Source organism: Aulonocara sp. 'chitande type north' Nkhata Bay, linkage group LG5, assembly GCF_057382095.1.
Source record: "Aulonocara sp. 'chitande type north' Nkhata Bay isolate Kocher_YH1m ecotype deep benthic linkage group LG5, A_spYH_male_GT1.1, whole genome shotgun sequence".
Lineage (NCBI taxonomy): Eukaryota > Metazoa > Chordata > Actinopteri > Cichliformes > Cichlidae > Aulonocara > Aulonocara sp. 'chitande type north' Nkhata Bay.
Genome location: NC_141348.1, coordinates 31,267,010 through 31,275,172, shown reverse-complemented (window position 1 = coordinate 31,275,172; position 8,163 = coordinate 31,267,010). Strand labels below are relative to the sequence as shown.

Below are 8,163 nucleotides of genomic sequence, written 5' to 3'. Positions count from 1 at the left end.
CACATTAAAGTAACTGTATGTTGCTCTTTACTGGTCAGTTTTTAATTATTTTCATAACCCCCTTTTTTGTAGATTAATGCAGTTCTGGTGCTGTATAACCAATTGAGAAGCTATCAAGAGAAAGCAGACTGTTGTTTTCCATTCTTACATCACATATAGGAAAATTTCCAAGACTATGACTGCAATAACCTTATCCAAAGTCTCTGGCAGACCACCGTTTGCTTAAAGCCTTAATCTCACCTCTTCTAAAGAACTTTCAGACAACTTTAGCAGTCAGCACTCTGTATGCAAACCGTTACATTTTCAAGGATCAGTCTATAAACATTGAAAACCTGAAAAGAACCTTTCTGGGATATTTGGAGAATTATTCTACACATTCAGGAGCAGTTGCAAACCACTTTCAATTTACCACCGTTACCTTCCCAGTACCTTTCTACATAGTACACTATCACACCACACAGACTCACATGCACGCACACAAATAGCAGCTTTTTCCCATGGAGTGATTAGTAGCTGAAAGTCTCAAAAAGCTCATCTAGGCTCGTTATCACCTCGTTTTCTGCTCATTAGGCTGAGATCAAAGACAGAGGGGTAATTAACGAGGTTCACATCACTGTAGGCTATTGGGCTACCCCAGTTCCTGCTCCGTTGGAGAATTACTTAGGTTAGCACACACACACACACACACACACACACACTTACATCTGTCTTTGAGTTAGTACTCACTGACATAAAGTAGAGATGGACCGATATTACGTATCGGTATCGATAGAGCGGCTGTGGCGTGCGAGACCTCTCGGCGGTCTGGTTGAGCATTTGGAGCCTCGCTACCAAACCGGCATTTCATCTCCAAGAAAGTTATCCGAGAAAGAAGTAAAGCAAGTGTGTAAGTTCATCTCTGAATGTTTGTAAAGCACTCCCACATTAAGCTTAACAACCAATTGCCTCTCATTCTCTCCCCCTCCCTCGCTTGTTGCTACTTCAATCATGAAACTTCCCGTCTCTCTTGTTTGTTTTGGCCCACTTTGCACCAGAAAGAGGAAACCAGCGGCTGAACAACAGCAGTACGTTTAAGCTTGATAAGCTGTTAACAGAATTTATTTAATATTACTTTCTACACCAGGATCCTTTTCTAAGTAGCTGACGGCTGGTAACTGTGCAGGGGCGGGTCTAGCAAAGTTTAGCCAAGGGGGCAGGTAGGGCGTTAACAGGGAAAGGGGGGTAGGAAGACATACTTTTCTTTCTTATTCTCATTTAAAATGTCTAGCGTTTAATAAATAATTATCTAAATCTTACATCCAAAGTTTTAATTAAATTAAAGTTGATTACGTCAATTAAGCATCGCGAGGTGGAGGGTGGGGGATGGTTTCCTATTATTTTTGCTCGGATTTGGCAACCCTATTAGTTAGGTTGTTTAATATTTCTGCTAAGTACTCTTTAAAATACCAGAATAGGAAGGATGGTGTAGGCTTAAGTTTATTAGATTGATCAGTATTGCTGAACTATGAAATATTTTGGGTGCAGTGTATTTTTTGCATACAGGTATAACAGAATAGCTTTAGTGTTTTGTTGTTGTTGTTTTTTAACCCTTTAAAGCCGGTCGGAGCGGACACGTTCCGTTTTGCGTAACTATTTTTAAATCCCGGTAGCACTGCAACCACGTAAGCTAGCGCAATAAATTTTTTTTGCATATGAAACCTGAGGAGTTGTACTTACATCTTATGCCATCAGCTTGTCCTAGGTCACAGTTTCATTCCACATATAGCTTTGCAAAAACTGCATAAAAAAGCACTTTCAGCAACAAAAATGATATTCCAGAAACATGCTTTGCCGATCCGATCAGCTGTTTGTAACACTTCCTACATCCATCAGCGCAAACTATCAAATGTCCGCCATGACCTGCCCAAAACCAGAAGTTGTGTCATTTTGCAGAAATGTAGTTTTTTACCATCAGGGCCTTATGAGCCTATACTTGTGTTTTTAAAAGTTATGTTTGACTTTATGACTTTCTGTGTCGTTTCTGGGATGCTTAGGACTCATATTGCACTGCTGGAAATAGTTTATTTTGATGCATATGCTGTTTTTTTGCAAATTTATGAATAATATTTATTTTCGTTTTTCCTGCAGTATATGAAAATAAAACTATGAAGACACTTAAAATAAATTTCCTGTGGTGGGAAACTATTTTGTGCAACTTTTTGTATTTACAGTTTTGAGGGATAAGCCTCTTAAATTTCTCTAACTAGAAACATATGTTAAAAAAAAACAAAACAATTTTAATTTTTTTGTAGTTTCTTGCACTTTTTTTGCAATTTATGTAATTACTATGCACTTAATGCATACATATTATTAAAATTTGGGCTATAATGGTTGTATTGATGTATATCAACTTGAAATGCTCCCAAAAATGGCACTAAAACATGCAAAAATATAAGCTCTGGCGGACTTGGTTCTATGGTAGGTCTTAAAGGGTTAAACTTGAGTATGAACTTATACAAAATGCAGAAAAATAGTAAAAAAAAAAAACAGTTTTATTGATTAAAAAATGCATCCGAATATATCGGATTCATATCGGTATTGACACATATCCAAATGTATGATATCGGTATCGGACATAAAAAAGTGGTATTGTGCCATCTCTAACATAAAGCAGTCCCTAGCTTTTACTCTAACCTTACTGATCACAACTAGACAATCTTTTTCAACTTTTAGCTTAACCCTTACCAAAACTTAATTCAAACCTTAATCCCAAATTAAGTCGTAACCTTGAAAAAACCCTGCTCACAAACTGTCTCTCTTACAAAAACTACTGACACACTACCATATATGTGGACCCTTCCCCTTAACCTGTGGTTCTCCAACTGTGGGCCTGTCTACACTGGTGTAGATGTGACATAGCAACACGTTCTCACTCCCAACTCGTCAAACGTGTGACGCATGGTCAGGCTCCCTCTGCTGCACTTATGGACGCACAGGGTACCCCTCTCGCGTCGGGAATTGACGTGAAGGGTCCGCGGAAGTGCCTTTTGTCGGTATATTTAGACATTTTCCAAATCACATTGTAGTGACGTATACAGAACACAATAAATTATATAATGTAAACAACTACCTGAAAAACAGGTAGAACAATACTTTTGTGTGGTTTATTGCATTTACGGAGGGAGTGATGTATGCTGGGTAATGGCACAGCTAGCTACTGGGTGACTTTATTCACCAGCTTCGGCTGTTATCAGTCCATACAATGGGCGTTATTAGCACAAATCTGTCCCATAGATATGGGCCATCTCCTGCTAGATTGTTCAGAAGGTTGTTCTCATCCATCCAGATGGAGGATCACTAACAGGAGCGTGGAAGACTCCAGAATCCACTCTGGCTGGAATCCGGTGGATATGCAGTGTGTACAGGTAAGACCATTTAAACAGACAGCATTTATAGAATGACTATTAAAAGTCAGCGAGTGTCAATAATGTTAATGTGGTTATGTTAGTAATACACCGAGTGCTAATATAACAGCTGTAAGATGCATTTGTAGATGTTATTACGTGTTTTACCGTCTTTATGGTGCTAGCTTAAAGTTACGGTGTAAACGTTAGCTTATATTGGAGGAAAGCTGTTACTGGTTAAACGATGTTAGCACAGAAATATTAGCTTCTGTCATGACTGATGAAGTTACTAGTTGATAAAGTTTTCAGTAAAGTGATTAATCGCAGCCACAGACTGACAGCAAATATCTCGATTAGCTTCAGTGCATCTGTAATAAATATGTGCAAGTTTCAGTGCTTCGTTTAAACTGTATGATACTTATACTGACCCAGGGTCAGTGTAAAATACAATCCTAGCTGTGTGAACAAAGCCTGGATCCTTTAATCCTGCATGACAAACCTCAGGATGCAGGCTATTATTACTCTTTCCTGCTGGCACACCTGTCACACCTGAGAGTCAGCTAGAAACTTAGTGACGTGGACATCATGCAAAGACTGCCAGACTCTGTAATACTGCAAATGAGCAGTGACTCAGGTTATCACTAAACTTTAAACGGCACCTCTGTGTCTCTGTGTGCTGAACATCTAGGATTGGGTCAGGCTGCATCAGCTGAAGCTGTTATTTGTATATATAAGTATTTTTTATTCAGGTGTGGGGAAAATACGTAAGACTGCAGTGAAGCGATGCACCAGATGAATCCCTGGCCAAAGGTATCGTACTTAAATCAGACTACTGATCCAGCCACATCAGCCTTTTGTGAGGTCTGTTTAAAGTAGACTAAAAGTGAACTGCAGGTTCCTGAGAGGTGGACTGTGAGCACAGAAACACATGTTCATACATACAGCTGCAGCAAACTTACATTAATTTTAAATAGATTTGTTACTCTGATGTCTGTCTCTGTGTTAGTCCTCTGACAGACTGGTGACCTGTCCAGGTGTGCTCTACCTATGACTACTGGGACAGGCTCTAGCCTCTGTAATAGAAATGTTCTGTTATTCTCATTTAAAGTATTTAAGTGCTTATGCATGTGCTTAGTTGTGACACTGTTACTGTTCAGTGAAAGTTTCTAAAACTAGATGAACTTACTTCAGCGTCAGCAGTTTGAGAAAACAACTCCCTTTACAGGTGCTGATAAGGCCAAGGGCACAAAACAGCTTAACCATTGATACGTTAGGTTTCATAGCGAGACACGTGAAGTGTGGTAGGATCAGTTTAACTTCCTCCCTCTTCCTTGGAATGCATAAAGGAGCAGGAGCACGACCTCTGTGGCAGCGCTGACATGACTGAACTGTGATGTTTGATGTGTGTTGGCGCAGTAATAAAAAGCTTGATCACAGCTCTTTCTGTGTTGCAGACTTTATTTAAAAAATTCCACGACACCCCCTCCCACTGTGAACATGAATTGAATATTCAGAAGACATTTGTTTAAATAGTTCTACAAATCTGAGCTGTCGGTGTGTCCTTGGATTGTGTGGTAATAATATTAGAGCCTGCAGTCTTTCTTACTGAAACTCTACTATGAGTCATGTTACCTGAGATTAATTCTATGTTTACCTGTCAGCCTGGACGAATGTGCTGTGTGAAGGAAATTAAATTAAATCAGATCTGAACTGCGCACATTTAAGGAACCTGTTCATATTTAATATGAACCAGTGATTTTTTTGATTGCTGATTCCAAGAGAGTCTTTGTGGAAATCCTGTTTGGCTTTTTGTTATTTTAATTCTCTTCTCTGTTTTCCAGAACAGTTCTCCACAGTCACTGTCCACATGGGTCAGTGGGACCAAGAAGCACTCTGCTAATGTGGGACTCTGACCAGCAACATCCAGCAAGACCCAGACAGCGTTTTCTATCTCCCAGCTGGAGTTTTTGTTTGTCTGTGACTGGAGAGTCAGATTTTTGTTGAGCTTCACACTTGCAGAGTTAAGTCAGTTTGCAGAGATCCCTCCCACCCTGGCTTTTATGTGCTAGATTTCTTATCTGAAACAGTAATATTTCAGTGACTGCTGCTTATACCACAGGTTAATACACTCTACTGATCCCTGATGGAAGAATCATCAATTTTGGCAACAAAGAAGCCTGGTGGATGTTTGTTTACAGTCTGATGGTGGGACATCATGCTCTGCATCTTCAAAGTTTGCCTCCTCATTATTATTCATACCCAGTAATGTGAAGTATGCTCATATCTACTATAACTGAACAAACGCGGTGGTCTTCATTTATGGAGGCTGTTGAGTCTGAATGTTGGATGTTGTGTATCTCGTGTTCTCTGGGCTTTGTTGTCCTCAGTCTTTTCGCAGGATCAGAAAACAAAACCAGGAGGCGCGTAAATGTTTCTTCTCCATGATGTTTCTTCAAATGTTTCTTCTGGATGATGATAAGACTGACACGTGATGCCACCTTTGGTCTTGTGATGAAGCAAAGCTCAGGAAGAAGTGGGATTAAATGGTACCCACATGTGTGCTGCTGAGAAGGATGTACAGGGGCACCTGCAGCCAAATCCAAGCCTCAGGTTAGTTGTAGTTGCAGAACGCTACAGGACTGAGACATCTAAGGCATCAAATGTTTGATTAAACGGATGAAAAAGAGAAGTTTCTTCCCTATAATTATCACTTCTTAAAATCTGTAGCAACTTCAAGTCTGTCAGCATGCTGAGCATGCTCAGAATGTGACAATATATTTTTGTTCAATATTTAATTTCTTTCAGTTGCAATTGTTAAATGAAAAAAATAAAAATATATATTCTTATAATTTAGCAAACTAATTTATCAAAAAAATATATACATATATCTGTATTAGTTTTAATAAATTAATTTGACAGCTGTATTGAAAATACCATATTGTATTCATACAGAATCAGTTTGGTATCATTGTTTGTCTGCTCACTGATTGTTGAAACTAAGAGCTGCTTTGATCTGTTTAGATCTAAAGTATCCAAAGTTGAGCTCTGATGCTTCTTCACCCCTGTGTGTGTGATATGTGATTTCCTACATGCTGGCAGAGCAGAGCGGCAGTTTGTGCTCACAGATGGTGACAGTGTGAAGAGACGGTGGTGTTTCCTTAGAAGAACCAGCAGAGTCACAAAGGGCACCAGTCCATCTCACCACCTTGACTTGCTGACTGATGTTCGTCTGCACTGCACAGAGGAAATCAGCTGACCGAGGTTTGTCCAGTGACGTGTTATGAAATGTATATTTGTTTTATGCTTACAGATGTGTTTTTCTTGACAGAGGCTCTGCAGAGGTTAGACAAAGCAGAGAAAACATGTGCTTTACATTTTACTGTGATTTATTGAGATATTTGTTGCCTGATGTTCAGCAGGAATGGAGAAATAGAATCAAAGGAAGATGTTTTTGCTGTTTTTGTAATGATGTAAGTAAATCTTCAATATTATTTATTTGCTTGGTTATATTAGGAGTGTTTCTGAGTGAGGGGGGAGGAGTCATCATCCAGGTAAAGTGACGTGGATCAGTGGATACACTTGTCTCCCCTTTAAAGGAGACGATCCAAGTCATCCTTAAATGTTAGTGCTTTCAAATACACAAACATTTTTAAAGGACAAAAATGAACATCCAACTTTGACTGTAACACAAAATAAATCTTTGCATGTGTGTTTTCAAACTCTCAGATGGGCAGCATATCAGTCTTGGACTGTCTAACCTGCAGCACTGAATGACCACCACACATGAGCATGTTCCTGCAACATTCAGCATCTGATCCTTCATCTGTGTGCTGCTGCTTTTGGTAAGTAGAGTTACCCAACTCCAGTAACTCTAAACACATGCCATCCATTTCTAACGGCCTGGTTACTTCCTGTCAGTTACTTTAGAAACCATGTGGTCACCTGACCTAACACTGTTTCTTCTTCTTCCCCTTAATGTTCAAGTGTCACATGTCAAACAGCTGGAGAGGAAACTACACCAGCGTACTGGGATGTTTCACCAACACGTGCCAGATGCTGTTCCTTCATGGTGACATCACCAGAGACAGCCCCGCCCACCTCAGGACCTCGCCATTGATCATGATGATTATAATGATGACAGCGAGCGGAACTAAGACTGTAAAAATCCACGACCAGAATGTTTCTTTCTAATTATGAATGAATAGTGAGAGCCTCTTTCTCTGTTTTGTCTGTTTTGGGGTTGTTGTTTTTTTTACCTCATTTGTTACTAACAAAGTTCACAAACTCACACAGTTTACATTCTGTATGTTTCCATCTTTACCAGCCACTCTAACTGCATTTAAGAAAATAATCCTTAGAAATCGGTTTTTCTCTTTTGTAATTGATGATAATTCAGTGAATATACTGCGCTGCTTCCTTTTATTGCGTCACACATTGCTTTAAGTTTTTCAGTTCCAGTTATTTTTTACTGCTGTTTGAATTCTCTGAATGTTTGACCCTGTAGACTGTTTGATGGACTGCTTGTCTTCCTGTTTGTTACCGCCGCCTGTTTTTTAATAAAGATTTGGATTTCTGACTTCAACACAGCCTCTGCGTGTCCTCCCTTTGTGTCCTCTTCCTCTGTGAATGTGTTGCATGTGTCACAGATTCATTTTATTAACAGCTTTCCCACAGTGAGTTGCATCAGCATTCATTCACAGCACATTTCAGAAGGATTCAGATTAATACAGTGATCTTACAGTCAGAATGATCCTGACAGAGTGCCACTGTAAATGATCTT

At 39.5% G+C, this 8,163-nt stretch overlaps 1 long non-coding RNA gene across 6 annotated transcripts; it reads left to right on the top strand.

Annotated features, from left to right (window-relative positions):
- The first annotated feature begins 3,047 nt into the window (after positions 1-3,047).
- On the top strand, positions 3,048-7,954 carry LOC147331001 (uncharacterized). Of its 6 annotated transcripts, none has more exons than XR_015129134.1 (7): positions 3,048-3,120; positions 3,326-3,404; positions 5,225-5,993; positions 6,483-6,644; positions 6,897-7,004; positions 7,110-7,225; positions 7,368-7,954. It is a non-coding gene; the product is annotated as an uncharacterized LOC147331001 (long non-coding RNA). The 6 variants fall into 6 exon arrangements; XR_015129135.1 differs by lacking the exon at positions 3,048-3,120 and adding an exon at positions 4,119-4,193 and having other exon boundaries at positions 3,168-3,404; XR_015129133.1 differs by lacking the exon at positions 3,048-3,120 and having other exon boundaries at positions 3,170-3,404; positions 5,225-5,403; positions 5,503-5,993.
- The last annotated feature ends 209 nt before the right edge of the window (positions 7,955-8,163 follow it).